The sequence below is a fragment of the Ranitomeya imitator genome, chromosome 1, assembly GCF_032444005.1.
Source record: "Ranitomeya imitator isolate aRanImi1 chromosome 1, aRanImi1.pri, whole genome shotgun sequence".
NCBI lineage: Eukaryota > Metazoa > Chordata > Amphibia > Anura > Dendrobatidae > Ranitomeya > Ranitomeya imitator.
In genome coordinates, this window is record NC_091282.1 from 176,732,734 (window position 1) to 176,753,263 (window position 20,530).

The following is a 20,530-nucleotide window of genomic DNA, read 5'->3' on the forward strand; positions in this document are numbered from 1 at the left end:
CCCTTTAAAAACAGGGTGGCACATGTTAAGGAGCTGAAACTCCTAAACCCTTCATCCAATTTTAATGTGGATACCCTCAAATAAAAGCTGAAAGTCTGTACTTCAAGTGCATCTGAAATGCTTTGTTTAAAATTTATTGTTGTAATGTCTATAACCAAAATTAGAAAAATGTTGTCTCTGTCCAAATATATATGGACCTAACTGTACCTCCCTACCTATAAAACTGCTCTGTACTTTTTTTTTTCTTAAACAAGATCAGTCGTCACTAACTCTGTGACGCCGGCTGTACTAACACGCTACCACTAAAACTATGCTGTACAATTTTTTTTCTTTAAAAGAAGATCGGTCATCACTAACGATGTGATGCCTGCTACGCTACCTTACTATGTCTAAAACTATGCTGTACTAACTATTATTTTTTTCTAAAAAAAACTTGGACGTCGCTTAGACTGCGAAGTCCGCTACACTATGTAGCTAAAAAAGAAAAATTCCCGTGGTGCAGTCTCTGATCAGCAGCGATACTGATCAAAGCGCTGCGGACACAGGAAGAGCACGAATGCTCTGCGCAGGACGCTGCGCACAGGAAAAAAAGCGCAAAAAAGTACGCTAAAAATGCAATTGAACAGGGAGACGTCACCAAACACTGATGCCGGCTACACTACTTTGCTATGTCTAAAACTACACTATACTAACTACGATTATTTTTATCCAAAAAAAACTTGGAAGTCGCTTAGACTGCGAAGTTCGCTACACTAACTTGCTAAAAATGAAAAATTCCTGTGGCGCAGTCTCTGATCAGCAGCGATACTGATGAAAGCGCTGCAGACACAGGAAGAGCATGAATGCTCTGCGTGGGACGCCGCGCACAAGAAAAAAAGCGCAAAAAAGTGCGCAAAAAATCAATTGGAGGGAGGGGGGTACTGGAACAGGGAGGGGGGATGGGAAAGGGGACGTCAAACACTGATGCTGGCTACGGTACTTTGCTGAGCCTGAAACTACACTGTACTAACTGCGATTATTTTTTCTAAAAAAAAAAAATCGGACTTCGCTCAGACTGCGAAGTCCACTACACTAACTAGCTAAAAAAAGAAAAAGTCCTGTGGCGCAGTCTCTGATCAGCAGCGATACTGATGAAAGCGCTGGCGGACACAGGAAGAGCACGAATGCTCTGCGCGGGACGCCGCGCGCAGGAAAAAAAAGCACAAAAAAGTGCGCAAAAAAATCAGTTGGAGGGAGGAGAGGGAGGGGGAGGGGGTACTGGAACAGGGATGGGGAGGGGAAAGGGGTGGGGGTGTGGGTGAAATTAACCCCTTTGGAGCTGATTGGCTAGAAGCTATTGTCCAGCCAATCAGCGCCATAGGGGTTAATCAGGTGAGGTGACGTGGCAACGTCACACAGCACCAATCACAGCCTGTCACAAGCTTTTTTTTACAACTTTATTGTCAGCTTTGCTGTTATTGGCTGGTGAGAATTCACCAGCCAATCACAGCGATCAGCGACGCCAGGGGGCGGATCAGCCCCTCGTGGGGTCGTGCCTGGATGGCCTGCTGTTAGAAACAGCAGACATCCTCACCCGGTCACCGCACGATGCAGCGCGGTGACCAGAAATAGCAGCGCCGTACTAGTACTGCGGTTTGTGGGAACGCAGTTCCCGCAAAGCAGTACTAGTACGGTGCATGTCAGGAAAGGGTTAAAGCAGTCATTTTTGGTCGGCTTGTGAAAAAGCTATTGCTTCTTCATTTAGCAAACTGGAAAGCTCTTGATATTTTGTAAACAAGGATGCTTTTTGCATCCATCTGTATGAAAATGCCATGACTCCTTTTGTTTGAACTTCCTGTGTATAAGCAAAGGCAAGGTGGTATCTGTCCTCAAGCAGAAATCATTTTTAGACTTTTTATGCTATATTAGTAACCTACAAAGCTTGAAAATGCTGGTTGTGCTTAAATTGGCTGCTAGTTACCTCTACTTACCATCCATTTTCCCCTAACCAGATAGAGCACTTGGATATTTAAAAAAACTGTGCTTGCATTATAGCGCTTAAAATGGGTTCAATGAACTCCACGTGGATATCTGAATGCTATGCATTCCAGGCAATTAGAGGCTTTTCAGTTATGTCAGTGTTTCTCAACTCCAGTCCTCAAAACCCCACAACAGGTCATGTTTTCAGGATTTCCTTAGTATTGCACAGGTGATAATTTCATCACCTGCTCAAGCTTTAATTCTTGCACCCGTGCAATACAAAGGAAATCCTGAAAACAAGACCTGTTGTGGGGTCTTGAGGACTGGAGTTGAGAAACACTGAGTTATGTGATTCTCCACAAATTTATTTGCAGAAAATCTAATTTTTGGGGAAAATTTGCCAAAGCCAGAGAATTGAAATTTCAAAAGAAACGCTCATCTCTAGTACTAGGCAATGCCTTTTATGTATGCCTGTGTTATACCTCGTTATGTTCATTTCACAGATCAGGATAGAAATGTAGATTATTACAGTATATGAATATCCACTATTAATATGGAATAAGACATTATTGTTGAAGCAGCTAATCTATTATACAAGTTATTTTACTGAATCTTGTGAATGCTGACATACACAATCACAGTTACCTATACTCTACTCCAAAAGTACAGCAGGTATTAAAACTGGATATTGTCTGAAATCCAAGCAATTTTTTTTTTAAACACAACTCTTCGTTTATTTTTAACAATATGATGTACTTATACAGCACAGCATTCTATTTGAAAAAACACAATGAACTCCAACCCTGAAATGCAACATCCACAAAGAGTTGAGCCTTACATACATTATATGCTTCTCATACAATCTTCTATGCACTTATGATGAACAATGGTAATGGAAAAGTATATGCTTTAAATCAAGTGTTATGATTTCTTGCTTTTAATATGTCTCAACTCCAGTGAAAAAGCAGAAGCACTCCAATAGTTTTTCACAGTAACTGTTCAACTCATTGTCATAGTCTTTGTGAAAAATAAGCCCATGTTTAACAATTTTACAAGCATTTATTATGTACTTTTTATAAACGTATAAAGATTTTGAACAGCAGAATAAAATCAACATTTCATTGCTTTTTCCATCTAATTAATTTATTATCTAGCAATGTGTTAAGTAATTATCATATTATGTTTCACTATAAAAAAAGCTTTATATTGTAAAATTACGATAAAAATATTAATTCCTCCCTTTTGTGCACATATGTTTGTATTTTAATAGTACAACTTTGGATTCATCTGAAAAACAAAACAATGACGAAAAATACTGTTATCTCAGTGTTAAGGTATTAACATATATGGGCTTATACAGTGTCTTGAAAAAGTATTGGTGTCCTGTGAACTTTTCTATATTTTTTCAAGTTACATACACAAGCTTGAATGTATCTTATTGGGATTTTATGTGATATATTAACACTAAGTAGCAAGTAGTTGTGAAGTATAAAGGAAAGAATACATGGTTTTCGAAATATTTTAAAACTATAAATCTGAAAATTGTGATATGTATTTGCATTCAGCAGGTCAGCAGGCACCTGCTGATGAGAGTCTACTCCTCCCATCAGGCTATGTCTACTGTCACTGATAACAGTGATAACAGGAGATGCTGATGGGAGAAGTAGGCTCTCGTCAGCCGGTGCCTGTGCTCAAAGTTTTAAAAAAACATGTAAATTATTTAAATACATATTCAAATAAAAATAGAAAACACATTATACACACCTTGCAGCAAATCCCCGATGCCCTTGTATCCTATAAAAAATGTAAAATAAAAAAACAACATATACTCACCTTTACACCCATCCCTGATGGCCATGTCTCCTATAAAAAAATAAATATAAGAAACCACCATATACTCACCCGTCAGCCATAGTCCACATAATACAGTGTCCCATGGCGATTTCACTTGCACAACAGTTACATCAGGAGATGTACCTGCAGGAGTTCCCACAGTGTAAAGTGCTGAGCTACTGTGAGAGAGGTAACATGAGTTCTCAATGAACTCTGGTGAACTTTCTCATGTAGTGGTGGTGCTGTAAGTGAGATCACTGGAGATCATCAGCTGATGAACTCGTGTGACCTCTCTCACGGTAGCTCAGTGCTACAGACTGCAGGAGCGATTACCTCCTGTGTCAGTGTATAGCCAGTGACTGCTCTCAAAGTCATCAAGATCATCATGGTACATTATGGATTATTAATCTTCTCGGTCAACAGGTGAGGAATATTGTGGTTTATTAGTTTACTTTTGTTGCAGGAGACGTTGGTTTCAGCGGATTATGCTTTCGGTATGGTTTAACTTAGATTCAAGAAAGGAATTTATGTCATTATTTCAAATTAAGGATTTTAGTCTGTGCGTGTTTTTTTTAATATCATCACTATGGGGTTAGTAATGGGGGCATCTTATAGACGCCTCTCCATTACTAACCTGAGGGTTTGATGTCACCTGACAATACAAAGGTGACATCAACTACCCCAACCACTACTCCACTTGCTACCGCTACAGGGCAAGTGGGAAGAGTGAGGCATCTTAAAGGGAACCTGTCACCCCGAAAATCGCGGGTGAGGTAAGCCCACCGGCATCAGGGGCTTATCTACAGCATTCTGTAAGCTGTAGATAAGTGTTGTGAGTTCTGTTTTTGGGTTCCCTCTGGTGGTTACTGATGGTACTGGGTGACTTGTGTTCTCTGCGGTCTCTGGTGTCCACCTGTTCCATCAGGTTATGGGAGTTTCCTATTTAACCTGGCTTTTTTGTCATTTCCTCGCCGGCTATCAATGTAATCAGCGTGTCTTTTTACCTCTGCTCCCTGCGTCTGTTATCTTCAGGACAAGCTAAGTTTTGATTTTCCTGTTCCACGTTTTGCTTAATTTTTGTCTTAGTCCAGCTTGCAGATATGTGATTCCTTGCTGCTGGTTGCTCTAGTGGGCTGAAATTACTCCTCATATTCCATGAGTTGGCACATGAGTTCAAGTAATTTCAGGATGGTTTTTTGAAGGGTTTTTCGCTGACCGCGCAGTTTACTTTTGTATCCTCTGCTATCTAGCTTTAGCGGGCCTCATTTTTGCTGATTCTATTTTCATAACTACGTATGTGCTTTCCTCTCATTTCACCGTTATTACATGTGGGGGGCTGCTATTTCTGTGGGGTGTTTCTCTGGAGGCAAGTGAGGTCTGTGTTTCTTCTAATAGGGGAAGTTAATCCTTCGGCTGGCGCGAGACGTCTAGGAATCATCGTAGGCACGTTCCCCGGCTACTGCTAGTTGTGTGTTTAGGTTCAGGATCGCGGTCAGCTCAGGTTCCATCACCCTAGAGCTTGTTTTGTTTTTGTGCTTGTCCTTTTGTGATCCCCTGCCATTGGGATCATGACAGTATAGCCGGCCCAAAAAAAAAATTGGTCATCGTTTTGGCTGTAGTAGTCTGAGGAAGTTTTTTTTTTTTTTTTCCCCTCCTCAGTGTTTGCTTCCTAGCCTTAATTGCAGCTTGGCTGCTTCTTTCCTCCTCTTAATCCTTGAATGGCTCTGACCTCTGCTGTTTATCATGGACGTCCAGAGTTTGGCTTCCAGCCTGAATAATCTTGCTGCTAAGGTTCAAAATATACAAGATTTTGTTGTACATACGCCTATGTCTGAACCTAGAATTCCTATCCCAGAGTTTTTTTCTGGAGATAGATCTAGTTTTCTGAATTTTAGGAACAATTGCAAGTTGTTTCTTTCCTTGAAATCTCGCTCCTCTGGAGACCCTGCTCAGCAGGTCAAGATTGTTATATCTTTCCTGCGGGGTGACCCTCAGAATTGGGCATTTGCATTGGCACCAGGGGATCCTGCGTTGCTCAATGTGGATGCGTTTTTTCTGGCATTGGGTTTGCTCTATGAGGAACCTAACCTAGAGATTCGGGCTGAAAAAGCTTTATTGGCTCTCTCTCAGGGGCAAGATGAAGCAGAAATATATTATCAGAAATTTCGGAAATGGTCGGTGCTTACTCAGTGGAATGAGTGCGCTCTGGCTGCAAAATTCAGAGATGGCCTTTCTGAGGCCATTAAAGATGTTATGGTGGGGTTCCCGGCGCCTACAGGTCTGAATGAGTCCATGACTATGGCTATTCAGATTGATCGGCATTTACGGGAGCGCAAACCTGTGCACCATTTGGCGGTGTCTTCTGAACATGCACCTGAGATAATGCAATGTGATAGAATTCAGTCCAGAAGTGAACGGCAAAATTATAGGCGGAAAAATGGATTGTGTTTTTATTGTGGTGATTCAGCTCATGTTATATCAGCATGCTCTAAACGCACAAAAAAGGTTGATAAGTCTGTTGCCATTGGTACTTTACAGTCTAAGTTCATTCTGTCTGTGACGCTGATTTGTTCATTATCATCCATTTCCGTCGATGCCTATGTGGATTCAGGCGCTGCCCTGAGTCTTATGGATTGGTCATTTGCCAATTGCTGTGGGTTTAGTCTGGAACCTCTGGAAGTTCCTATTCCTTTGAAAGGAATTGACTCTACACCTTTGGCTATGAATAAACCTCAGTACTGGACACAAGTGACCATGCGTATGACTCCCGTTCATCAGGAGGTGATTCGCTTCCTGGTACTGTATAATTTACATGATGTCTTAGTGCTTGGTCTGCCATGGTTACAAACTCATAACCCAGTCCTGGACTGGAAAACAATGTCTGTGTTAAGCTGGGGATGTCAGGGGGTTCATGATGATGCATCTCCGATTTCTATCGCTTCATCTACTCCTTCTGAGGTTCCGGTATTTTTGTCTGATTATCGGGAGGTTTTTGAGGAGCCTAAGCTCAGTTCGCTTCCTCCTCACAGGGATTGCGATTGTGCTATAGATTTGATTCCTGGCAGTAAATTCCCTAAAGGTCGTTTGTTCAATCTGTCAGTGCCAGAGCATACTGCTATGCGGAATTATGTTAAGGAGTCCTTGGAAAAGGGACATATCCGTCCATCTTCGTCCCCTTTGGGAGCAGGTTTTTTTTTTGTGGCCAAAAAAGATGGTTCCTTGAGGCCTTGCATAGATTATCGTCTTTTGAATAAGATTACAGTCAAATATCAGTATCCTTTGCCTTTGTTGACTGATTTGTTCGCTCGCATTAAGGGGGCTAAATGGTTCACTAAGATTGATCTTCGGGGTGCGTATAATCTTGTGCGGATAAGGCAGGGTGATGAGTGGAAAACCGCATTTAATACGCCTGAGGGCCATTTCGAGTATTTGGTGATGCCTTTTGGACTTTCTAATGCTCCTTCTGTCTTCCAGTCCTTTATGCACGATATTTTCCGTGAATATCTGGATAAATTTATTATCGTGTATTTGGATGATGTTTTGGTTTTTTCTGATGACTGGGAGTCTCATGTTCAGCAGGTCAGGAAGGTGTTTCAGGTCCTGCGGGCCAATTCTTTGTTTGTAAAAGGTTCTAAATGTCTCTTTAGAGTCCAGAAGATTTCTTTTTTGGGGTATATTTTTTCCCCTTCTACTATTGAGATGGATCCCGTCAAGGTTCAGGCTATTTGTGACTGGACGCAGCCTACATCTCTTAAGAGTCTACAGAAGTTCTTGGGCTTTGCTAATTTTTATCGTCGCTTCATAACTAATTTTTCTAGTGTTGTTAAGCCTTTGACGGATTTGACTAAAAAGGGTGCTGATGTTACTGATTGGTCTCCTGCGGCTGTGGAGGCCTTTCAGGAACTTAAGCGCCGGTTTTCTTCTGCTCCTGTGTTGCGTCAGCCAGATACGTCGCTTCCTTTTCAGGTTGAGGTTGATGCTTCCGAGATCGGAGCGGGGGCGGTTTTGTCGCAGAGAAGCTCCGATGGCTCAGTGATGAAGCCATGTGCGTTCTTTTCTAGAAAATTTTCGCCCGCTGAACGGAATTATGATGTTGGTAATCGGGAGCTTTTGGCCATGAAGTGGGCATTTGAGGAGTGGCGTCATTGCCTTGAGGGTGCTAGACATCGTGTGGTGGTCTTGACTGATCACAAAAATCTGATGTACCTTGAGTCTGCCAAGCGTCTGAATCCTAGACAGGCTCATTGGTCACTGTTTTTCTCCCGTTTCAATTTTGTGGTTTCATACCTGCCAGGTTCAAAGAATGTGAAGGCGGATGCTCTTTCTAGGAGTTTTGTGCCTGACTCCCCTGGAAATTCTGAGCCCACTGGTATCCTTAGGGATGGGGTGATTTTGTCGGCTGTCTCCCCAGACTTGCGACGTGCTTTGCAGGAGTTTCAGGCGGATAAACCTGATCGTTGTCCGCCGGAAAGACTGTTTGTTCCGGATAATTGGACCAGTAGAGTCATCTCCGAGGTCCATTCTTCTGTGTTGGCAGGTCATCCTGGAATATTTGGTACTAGAGACTTGGTGGCCAGGTCTTTTTGGTGGCCTACCTTGTCGAGGGATGTGCGTTCTTTCGTGCAGTCTTGTGGAGTTTGCGCTCGGGCTAAGCCTTGCTGTTCTCGGGCCAGTGGATTGTTGTCACCTTTGCCTATCCCGAAGAGGCCTTGGACGCACATTTCCATGGACTTTATTTCGGATCTCCCTGTCTCTCAAAAAATGTCCGTCATATGGGTTGTGTGTGACCGCTTTTCTAAGATGGTTCATCTGGTACCCTTGCCTAAGTTACCTTCCTCCTCTGAGTTGGTCCCTCTGTTTGTTCAAAACGTGGTCCGTTTGCATGGCATTCCGGAGAACATCGTTTCTGACAGGGGATCCCAGTTTGTGTCTAGATTTTGGCGGACGTTCTGTGCTAAGATGGGCATTGATTTGTCCTTTTCGTCTGCATTCCATCCCCAGACGAATGGCCAGACGGAACGAACTAATCAGACTTTAGAAACTTATTTAAGGTGTTTTGTTTCTGCTGATCAAGATGACTGGGTTTCCTTTTTGCCGCTTGCCGAGTTTGCCCTTAATAATCGGGCTAGTTCTGCTACCTTGGTTTCTCCTTTCTTTTGTAATTCGGGGTTTCATCCTCGTTTTTCCTCTGGTCAGGTGGAGCCTTCTGATTGTCCTGGAGTGGACATGGTGGTGGATAGGTTGCATCGGATTTGGAGTCATGTGGTGGACAATTTGAAGTTGTCCCAGGAGAGGGCTCAGCAGTTTGCTAATCGCCGTCGCCGCGTGGGTCCTCGACTTCTTGTTGGGGACTTGGTGTGGTTGTCTTCTCGTTTTGTTCCTATGAAGGTCTCTTCTCCTAAGTTCAAGCCTCAGTTCATCGGTCCCTATAGGATCTTGGAAATTCTTAACCCTGTGTCGTTTCGTTTGGATCTCCCGGCATCATTTGCTATTCATAATGTGTTCCATCGGTCGTTGTTGCGGACGTATGAGGTACCTGTTGTTCCTTCGCTTGAGCCTCCTGCTCCGGTGCTGGGGGAGGGTGAATTGGAGTATGTTGTGGAGAAGATCTTGGATTCTCGTGTTTCCAGACAGAAACTCCAGTATTTGGTCAAGTGGAAGGGTTATGGTCAGGAGGATAATTCTTGGGTGATTGCCTCTGATGTTCATGCTGCCGATTTGGTCCGTGCTTTTCATAGGGCTCATCCTGGTCGCCCTGGTTGTTCTCGTGAGGGTTCGGTGACCCCTCCTCAAGGGGGGGTACTGTTGTGAGTTCTGTTTTTGGGCTCCCTCTGGTGGTTACTGATGGTACTGGGTGACTTGTGTTCTCTGCGGTCTCTGGTGTCCACCTGTTCCATCAGGTTATGGGAGTTTCCTATTTAACCTGGCTTTTTTGTCATTTCCTCGCCGGCTATCAATGTAATCAGCGTGTCTTTTTACCTCTGCTCCCTGCGTCTGTTATCTTCAGGACAAGCTAAGTTTTGATTTTCCTGTTCCACGTTTTGCTTAATTTTTGTCTTAGTCCAGCTTGCAGATATGTGATTCCTTGCTGCTGGTTGCTCTAGTGGGCTGAAATTACTCCTCATATTCCATGAGTTGGCACATGAGTTCAAGTAATTTCAGGATGGTTTTTTGAAGGGTTTTTCGCTGACCGCGCAGTTTACTTTTGTATCCTCTGCTATCTAGCTTTAGCGGGCCTCATTTTTGCTGATTCTATTTTCATAACTACGTATGTGCTTTCCTCTCATTTCACCGTTATTACATGTGGGGGGCTGCTATTTCTGTGGGGTGTTTCTCTGGAGGCAAGTGAGGTTTGTGTTTCTTCTAATAGGGGAAGTTAATCCTTCGGCTGGCGCGAGACGTCTAGGAATCATCGTAGGCACGTTCCCCGGCTACTGCTAGTTGTTTGTTTAGGTTCAGGATCGCGGTCAGCTCAGGTTCCATCACCCTAGAGCTTGTTTTGTTTTTGTGCTTGTCCTTTTGTGATCCCCTGCCATTGGGATCATGACAGATAAGCCCCCGATGTTACCTGAAAGAGGAGAAAAAGACGTTAGATTATACTCACCCAGGGGCGGTCCCGCTGCTAGTCCGGTTGGATGGGTGTCTCTGGTGCGCTGCGGCGCCTCCCATCTTGAGGTCAGAGAGGCCCGGCGCCTGCGCACTGCAGTACTTTGCTCTGCCCTCAACAGGGCAGACAAAGTACGCCTGCGCCGGAGCCGTGGCTGAAGACCAGAAGAGGACGTCTTGGAATGAAGATAGGAGGCGCCGCAGCGGACCAAAGACACCCATCCGACCGGACCAGCAGTGGGACCGCCCCTGGGTGAGTATAATCTAACGTCTTTTTCTCCTCTTTCAGGTAACATCGGGGGCTTATCTACAGCATTACAGAATGCTGTAGATAAGCCCCTGATGCCGGTGGGCTTACCTCACCCTCGATTTTCGGGGTGACAGGTTCCCTTTAAAGATGTGCCTTTTCTGGGGCGGCTTAGTGATGATATTTTTAATCTGGGAGGAAGCCAATATCCATGGCCCCTTCCTAGTCTGCCTAGTCTTTGCTAGATTTTGTAGGGGGACCCTTTATCATTTTTTTTCTGGGGTCCCCTTGTAAACTAGCCAGTAAAGACTAAGCAAACAACTGTGAGCTGATATCAATAGTCTGGGAACCTTTATGACTAGGGTTGAGCGAAACGGGTCGTTCATTTTCAAAAGTCGCCGACTTTTGGCAAAGTCGGGTTTCATGAAACCCGATCCGACCCCTGGGCGGGGTCGGCCATGCGGTACGCGACTTTCGCGCCAAAGTCGCGTTTCAATGACACGAAAAGCGCCATTTCTCAGCCAATGAAGGTAAACGCAGAGTGTGGGCAGCGTGATGACATAGGTCCTGGTCCCCACCATCTTAGAGAAGGGCATTGCAGTGATTGGCTTGCTGTCTGCGGCGTCAAAGGGGAGTTCCCGCCGACCGCCATGTTACTGCTGCTGATCTGAGCTTAGGGAGAGGTTGCTGCCGCTTCGTCAGAAGCAGGGATAGCGTTAGGCAGGGTCCATTAACCACCAAACCGCTTGTGCTGTAGCGATTTCCACTGCCCAACACCACCTTCGGTGTGCAGGGACAGTGGAAGCTACATTTTTTTTTTTTCCCCCTCAGCGCTGTAGCTCATTGTGCTGCCCTAGAAGGCTCCCTGATAGCTGCATTGCTGTGTGTACGCCGCTGTGCAAACCAACTGCTTTTTTCAAAGCACAAATCCTCTTGTTCCTTCCTTTCTGCACAGCTATCTTTTTTGTTTGTCCACACTTTTTATTTAATTTGTGCATCAGTCCACTCCTTATTGCTGCCTGCCATACCTGGCTGAGATTACTGCAGGGAGATAGTAATTGAAGGACACTCCCTGTTTTTTTTTTTTTTTGTGGGAGATTAAGATTGACATTTCTGCTAGAGTGCCATCCCTGTCTGTGTCATCTCTCACTCAGTGGGCCATAGAAAGCCTATTTATTTTTTTGCTTGATTTGGGTTATAAAATCTACCTGAAAAAATCACTACATCAATCAGTGGGAGAAAAATATTGGCCTCAGGGCTTGTGTGCCACTCTTGACTCCTGTGTGCATCATCACTCACTCAGTGGGCCATAGAAAGCCTATTTATTTTTTTGCTTGATTTTGGTTCTAAAATCTACCTGAAAAAATCACTACATCAATCAGTGGGAGAAAAATATTGGCCTCAGGGCTTGTGTGCCACTCCTGACTCCTGTGTGCATCATCACTCACTCAGTGGACCATAGAAAGCCCATTTTTTTTTTTTTTGCTTTATTTGGGTTCTAAATTCTACCTGAAAAAATCAATAAATCAATCAGTGGGAGATTAATATTGGCCTTTGGGCTTGTCTGCCAGTCCTAAGCGTGCCATCTCTCTCTCTCAGATAGTGGGCCATAGAAAGCCTGTTTATTTTATTTTTTTTTTTATTGGGTTTATAAATTTTCCCTGGAAAAAAAAAAAAAGTGGGAGATTAATATTGGCCTCTGGGCTTGTGTGCCAGTCCTGAGCGTGCCATCTCTCTCACAAATAGTGGGCCATAGGAAGCCTATTTATTTATTTTTTTTTTGGTTTTATAAATTCTCCCTTAAAAAAAAAGGGAGATTAATATTGGCCTTTGGGCTTGTGTGCCAGTCCTAAGCGTGCCATCTCTCTCTGTCTCTCAGATAGTGGGCCATAGAAAGCCTATTTATTATTTTTTTTATTGGGTTTATAAATTTTCCCTGGAACAAAAAAAAAAAAGTGGGAGATAAATATTGGCCTCTGGGCTTGTATGCCACTCCTGACTCCTGTGTGCGTCATCTCTCACTCAGTGGGCCATAGAAAGCCTTTTTTTGTTTTATTTGTTTTCTAAATTCTCCCTGAAAAAATCATTGTATTTTCTTTGGTTTCTAAATTCTTCCTGACTAAATCATTTTATTCTATTTTTTTTTTTTTCCTAAAGTCTCCCTGAAAAAAACAAAAACAAAAAACAAATCAGTGGGAGATTAATATTGCCCTTTCTGCTTGTGTGCCAGTCTTGACTCCTGGGTGTGCCATCTCTCTCTCTCTCTCCAATTGTGGGCCATAGAAAGCCTATTATTTCTTTAGCTTGATTTGGGTTCCAAAATCTACCTGAAAAAATCACTACATCAATCAGTGGGAGATAAATATTGGCCTCTGGGCTTGTGTGCCACTCCTGACTCCTGTGTGCGTCATCTCTCACTCAGTGGGCCATAGAAAGCCTTTTTTTGTTTTATTTGTTTTCTAAATTCTCCCTGAAAAAATCATTTTATTTTATTTGGTGTCTAAATTCTTCCTGAAAAAATCATTTTATTCTATTTTTTTTTTCCTAAAGTCTCCCTGAAAAAAAAAAAAAAAAAAAAACAAATCAGTGGGAGATTAATATTGCCCTTTCTGCTTGTGTGCCAGTCTTGACTCCTGGGTGTGCCATCTCTCTCTCTCTCTCCAATTGTGGGCCATAGAAAGCCTATTATTTTTTTTAGCTTGATTTGGGTTCCAAAATCTACCTGAAAAAATCACTACATCAATCAGTGGGAGATAAATATTGGCCTCTGGGCTTGTGTGCCACTCCTGACTCCTGTGTGCGTCATCTCTCACTCAGTGGGCCATAGAAAGCCTTTTTTTGTTTTATTTGTTTTCTAAATTCTCCCTGAAAAAATCATTGTATTTTCTTTGGTTTCTAAATTCTTCCTGAAAAAATCATTTCATTCTATTTTTTTTTTCCTAAAGTCTCCCTGAAAAAAAAAAGAAAAAAAACAAATCAGTGGGAGATTAATATTGCCCTTTCTGCTTGTGTGCCAGTCTTGACTCCTGGGTGTGCCATCTCTCTCTCTCTCTCCAATTGTGGGCCATAGAAAGCCTATTATTTTTTTAGCTTGATTTGGGTTCCAAAATCTACCTGAAAAAATCACTACATCAATCAGTGGGAGATAAATATTGGCCTCTGGGCTTGTGTGCCACTCCTGACTCCTGTGTGCGTCATCTCTCACTCAGTGGGCCATAGAAAACCTTTTTTTTGTTTTATTTGTTTTCTAAATTCTCCCTGAAAAAATCATTTTATTTTATTTGGTTTCTAAATTCTTCCTGAAAAAATCATTTTATTCTATTATTTTTTTTCCTAAAGTCTCCCTTAAAAAAAAAAAAAAAACAAATCAGTGGGAGATTAATATTTACATTTGTGCTTCAGTGACAGTCCTGCGTGTGTGGCATCTCTCTCATTTGTTGCCACCAACAACAGAGTGTGTAACATTGTGCCTGATTTTCGTTGTGGTCTCACTCACCTGTAAAGGGGTAGCTAAATCATACTGAAGTTATAGCTCACCGTGTAATTTGTGTGACAGCAACAAATACCGTTAGTTTGTTTACGTTTTTAAAACAATGAGGAAGTATGGTGGAAGAGGTCGTGGCCGGGGGCGTTCATTGTCAGCTGGTAATGAGGGTAGTGGTAGTGGTGGAGCATCAGCTGGTCGTGGGAAAAAAAATATTGCACCTAAGTCTGGAGCTGTGGAGCCAGGTTCGTCGTCTGGCTACACAAGGCCTCGAACGCTCCCTTTTCTGGGAGTAGGAAAACCGCTTTTAAAGCCGGAGCAGCAAGAGCAAGTTTTGGCTTATCTTGCTGACTCAGCCTCTAGCTCTTTTGCCTCCTCTCGTGAAACTGGTAAATGTCAAAGCAGCGCGTCGTTAGTGGATGTTCACGGTCAGGGACAAGTCGCTTCCTTGTCCTCTTCAGCAAAAACAACAACAGAGAAGAATGCAGCAGGCGACACAACGGGTTACTCCATGGAGCTCTTTACACATACCGTCCCTGGCTTAGAAAGTGAAGCAGTTAACAGTCCATGCCCATTACAAGTTGAATCTGACATGGAGTGCACTGATGCACAGCCACAGCCAGACTACTATGCTGGTCCTTTGACTCAGACCACAACATTGCCCTCGCAGGGTGCTGATCAAGAATCAGACCCTGATGAGACTATGTTGCCCCATCACGAACGCTATACCACCGACCGACATGGTGACACAGACAAAGTTGCACACGAGCTACAAGAAGAGGTAATAGATGACCCAGTTCTTGACCCCGATTGGCAGCCATTGGGGGAACAGGGTGCAGGCGGCAGCAGTTCTGAAGCGGAGGAGGAGGGGCCGCAGCAGGCATCAACATCGCAACAGGTTCCATCTGCCGGGCCCGTATCTTGCCCAAAACGCGTGGCAAAGCCAAAACCTGTTGGAGGACAGCGTGGCCATCCGGTTAAAGCTCAGTCTGCAATGCCTGAAAAGGTATCCGATGCTAGAAAGAGTGCAGTCTGGCATTTTTTTAAACAACATCCAATTGATCAGCGCAAAGTCATCTGTCAAAAATGTTCAACTACCTTAAGCAGAGGACAGAATCTGAAAAGTCTCAATACAAGTTGCATGCATAGACATTTAACCACCATGCATTTGCAAGCCTGGACTAACTACCAAACGTCCCTTAAGGTTGTAGCACCCTCGGCCAATGAAGCTAGTCAGCAACGCAACATCCCTTCCGGCAGTGTAGGGCCACCATTTTCCGCACCACCTGCAGTATCTGTGCAGGTTTCTTTGCCAGGCCAAAGCAGTCAGGGTCAGGGAATCACCAGTTTCGTAGTAGGAAACACTGCATCTAGGGCACCGGTGGCAACAATACCATCTCCCACCGTCTCTCAGTCTGCCATGTCCACCGGCACCCCCGCTAGTTCCACGATCTCCAGCTCTCCAGTCCAGCTCACCCTACATGAGACTATGGTTAGAAAAAGGAAGTACTTAGCCTCGCATCCGCGTACACAGGGTTTGAACGCACACATAGCTAGACTAATCTCGTTAGAGATGATGCCCTACCGGCTAGTTGAAAGCGAAGCTTTCAAAGCCCTGATGGACTACGCTGTACCACGCTACGAGCTACCCAGTCGACACTTTTTTTCCAGAAAAGCCATCCCAGCCCTCCACCAGCATGTTAAAGAGCGCATCGTCCATGCACTCAGGCAATCTGTGAGCACAAAGGTGCACCTGACAACAGATGCATGGACCAGTAGGCATGGCCAGGGACGTTACGTGTCCATCACGGCACACTGGGTAAATGTGGTGGATGCAGGGTCCACAGGGGACAGCAAGTTTGGGACAGTTCTGCCTAGCCCACGGTCTAGGAAACAATTGGCTGTAGCCGTTCGCATCCCCTCCTCCTCCTCTTCGTCCTCCTGCAGAAGCGAGAGCTCGTCCACAGACCGCAGTCGCACAACCACTCCATCCGCAGCTGCCACTGTTGCACACCAGGTCTCCCATTATGGGGCAGCTACTGGCAAACGTCAGCAGGCTGTATTGGCTATGAAGTGTTTGGGCGACAACAGACACACCGCGGAAGTTCTGTCCGAGTTCTTGCAGAAAGAAACGCAGTCGTGGCTGGGCACTGTAGATCTTGAGGCAGGCAAGGTAGTAAGTGATAACGGAAGGAATTTCATGGCTGCCATCTCCCTTTCCCAACTGAAACACATTCCTTGCCTGGCTCACACCTTAAACCTGGTGGTGCAGTGCTTCCTGAAAAGTTATCCGGGGTTATCCGACCTGCTCCTCAAAGTGCGTGGACTTTGCTCACATATCCGCCGTTCGCAGACCTATCAGCGTTCTTTGAACCTTCCCCAGCATCGCCTAATCATAGACGTTGCAACAAGGTGGAACTCAACACTGCACATGCTTCAGAGACTGTGTGAACAGAGGCGGGCTGTTATGTTTTTGTGGGAGGATACACATACACGGGCAGGCAGTAGGATGGCAGACATGAAGTTGTCAGGTGTGCAGTGGTCGAAGATTCAAGACATGTGTCAAGTCCTTCAGTGTTTTGAGGAATGCACACGGCTGGTTAGTGCAGACAACGCCATAATAAGCATGAGCATCCCCCTAATGCGTCTGCTGATGCAAAGTTTGACGCACATAAAGGATCAGGCGTCTGCAGCTGAGGAAGAGGAAAGCCTTGATGACAGTCAGCCATTGTCTGGCCAGGGCAGTGTACAGGACGAGGTAGCGGGCGAAGAGGAGGAGGAGGACGAGGAGGATGATGGGGATGATTATATTTTTAATGAGGAAGCTTTTCCGGGGCCACTGGAAATTGGTGGCGCGGCAAGGCCGGGTTCTGGTTTTTGGAGGGACACAAGTGACGTGGATTTGCCTGAAACTGCCCCTCAACCAAGCACAACCGTAGATTTGAGAACTGGAACTTTGGCCCACATGGCGGATTATGCCTTACGTATCCTCAAAAGGGACACACGCATAACTAAAATGATGAATGATGACGATTACTGGTTGGCCTGCCTCCTTGATCCTCGCTATAAAGGTAAATTGCAAAATATAATGCCACATGAGAACTTGGAACTAATATTAGCAACCAAACAATCAACTCTTGTTGACCGTTTGCTTCTGGCATTCCCTGCACACAGCGCCCGTGATCGTTCTCACACGAGCTGCAGGGGCCAGCAGACCAGAGGAGTTAGAGGGGCAGAAATCAGAAGTGGCGTTGGCCAGAGGGGTTTTCTGACCAGGTTGTGGAGTGATTTTGCTATGACCGCAGACAGGACAGGTACTGCAGCATCAATTCAAAGTGACAGGAGACAACATTTGTCCAGTATGGTTACAAACTATTTTTCATCCCTTATCGATGTTCTCCCTCAACCGTCATTCCCATTTGATTACTGGGCATCAAAATTAGACACCTGGCCAGAATTGGCAGAATATGCATTGCAGGAGCTTGCTTGCCCGGCAGCTAGTGTCCTATCAGAAAGAGTATTCAGTGCTGCAGGTTCAATACTAACAGAAAAAAGGACTCGTCTGGCTACCCAAAATGTAGATGATCTAACCTTCATTAAAATGAACCACAACTGGATTTCGAAATCTTTTGCCCCACCTTGCCCGGCTGACACCTAGCTTTCCTATGAAAAGGTCTTGCCTGTGGACTATTCTGAATGCCTTTTCCAATCTCGTAATTTTCTGCACCTGATTGTCCAGCATACGACATGTTTACACCTCACTAAATGGCCAAACTCCCCACACGGGGCCGTGGTATCGACACTTGGCGACAGCACCCGTGAGAGTGCAGTTTGTCTGAAGAGGTGGGTGAGCCCGCTTTTGGTCGACGGCACTGCCACTGGGTCCCTCCTAGTACAATAAAGTGTCTCTGGCGGTGGTGGTGCGCACCCAACGTCAGACACACCGTTGTAATATGAGGGGCCCTGGGCCTGTACCGCCGGCCACAAGACAGTTTCCCCCCACCCCAGCTCAAACAGTGCTCTACCACTTGCAAAATTATCTCACAGCTCCACCAATGTTTAGTCTATGCGCTGACATCCTTCAATGCCTGCCACTGACAATACCATTGAATTGACATTTTTATTATGTTAGGCCTTCGATGCCTGTCTGTGGTCACTCCTTCCACTAGGCCTCCACTGAACACACCACTGCTGCCCGTGTACCCCTGGAACCAATTTAAAATTGCCTACAGCCATGTGTTATTATTTTAGGCCTTCGATGCCTGTCTGCGGTCACTCCTTCCACTAGGCCTCCACTGACCACACCACTGCTGCCCGTGTACCCCTGGAACCAATTTAAAATTGCCTACAGCCATGTGTTATTATTTTAGGCCTTCGATGCCTGTCTGCGGTCACTCCTTCCACTATGCCTCCACTGACCACACCACTGCTGCCCGTGTACCCCTGGAACCAATTTAAAATTGCCTACAGCCATGTGTTATTATTTTAGGCCTTCGATGCCTGTCTGCGGTCACTCCTTCCACTAGGCCTCCACTGACCACACCACTGCTGCCCGTGTACCCCTGGAACCAATTTAAAATTGCCTACAGCCATGTGTTATTATTTTAGGCCTTCGATGCCTGTCTGCGGTCACTCCTTCCACTAGGCCTCCACTGACCACACCACTGCTGCCCGTGTACCCCTGGAACCAATTTAAAATTGCCTACAGCCATGTGTTATTATTTTAGGCCTTCGATGCCTGTCTGCGGTCACTCCTTCCACTAGGCCTCCACTGACCACACCACTGCTGCCCGTGTACCCCTGGAACCAATTTAAAATTGCCTACAGCCATGTGTTATTATTTTAGGCCTTCGATGCCTGTCTGCGGTCACTCCTTCCACTAGGCCTCCACTGACCACACCACTGCTGCCCGTGTACCCCTGGAACCAATTTAAAATTGCCTACAGCCATGTGTTATTATTTTAGGCCTTCGATGCCTGTCTGCGGTCACTCCTTCCACTAGGCCTCCACTGACCACACCACTGCTGCCCGTGTACCCCTGGAACCAATTTAAAATTGCCTACAGCCATGTGTTATTATTTTAGGCCTTCGATGCCTGTCTGCGGTCACTCCTTCCACTAGGCCTCCACTGACCACACCACTGCTGCCCGTGTACCCCTGGAACCAATTTAAAATTGCCTACAGCCATGTGTTATTATTTTAGGCCTTCGATGCCTGTCTGCGGTCACTCCTTCCACTAGGCCTCCACTGACCACACCACTGCTGCCCGTGTACCCCTGGAACCAACATCAGAAAATATAAAAATAAGTATTTTGCTTATAAAAAAGAAAATACTGGAGAGATATCAAATGCAGACATTTTAACATTAAAAACAAACACATACAACAAAAATCTGGTACAGTACTAAAAATGGCCACCAGCTACAATAACTTTCTCCTGCAAGTAGTTAACTGAAAGGTTTTTTCAATTTTAAACACAGATATGGCATCCACCGAGTGTTGTCCTGTCGCGTCTTCTTTATATTATTGCCAAGAAGATGCAAAACAATGAAAGTAATAAAATCATTATTTACCAAAAAATAGAGTAAGTCAAAACCACATTGCAAATAAACATTCATTACAAATAAAGAAGCAGGGCGCGTCCGAGGGTGAGTATATACCTAATAAGAATATAATCACCCTCGGACGCGCCCTGCTTCTTTCCGACAGCCTTCCTTCCTAAGAATCAGCCCTTCCGTGGTGTAGAGAGAGGGTTTGTTACACTCCAAGGTGTTCCCCAGGTTGCCTTTCCTGAGCTTCGATCTTCCGGCTCTCGTTTAGTAGTTGTTGGAAACTACGCTGCATTGGGCCTACAAATTGGGTATGGGGTGTAGAGAGATGGTGTGTTCCACTCCAAGGTGTTCCCCAGGTTGCCTTTCCTGAGCTTCGATCTTCCGGCTCTCGTTTAGTAGTTGTTGGAAACTACGCTGCATTAGGCCTACAAATTGGGTATGGGGTGTAGAGAGATGGTGTGTTCCACTGTAGAGAGATGGTGTGTTCCACTCCAAGGTGTTCCCCAGGTTTCCTCGCCAATGCTTCGATCATCATGCTCTCGTTTAGTAGTTGTTGGAAACTACGCTGCATTAGGCCTACAAATTGGGTATGGGGTGTAGAGAGATGGTGTGTTCCACTCCAAGGTGTTCCCCAGGTTTCCTCTCCATTGCTTCGATCTTCATGCTCTCGTTTAGTAGTTGTTGGAAACTACGCTGCATTAGGCCTACAAATTGGGTATGGGGTGTAGAGAGATGGTGTGTTACACTCCAAGGTGTTCCCCAGGTTTCCTCTCCATTGCTTCGATCTTCCGGCTCTCGTTTAGTAGTTGTTGGAAACTACGCTGCATTAGGCCTACAAATTGGGTATGGG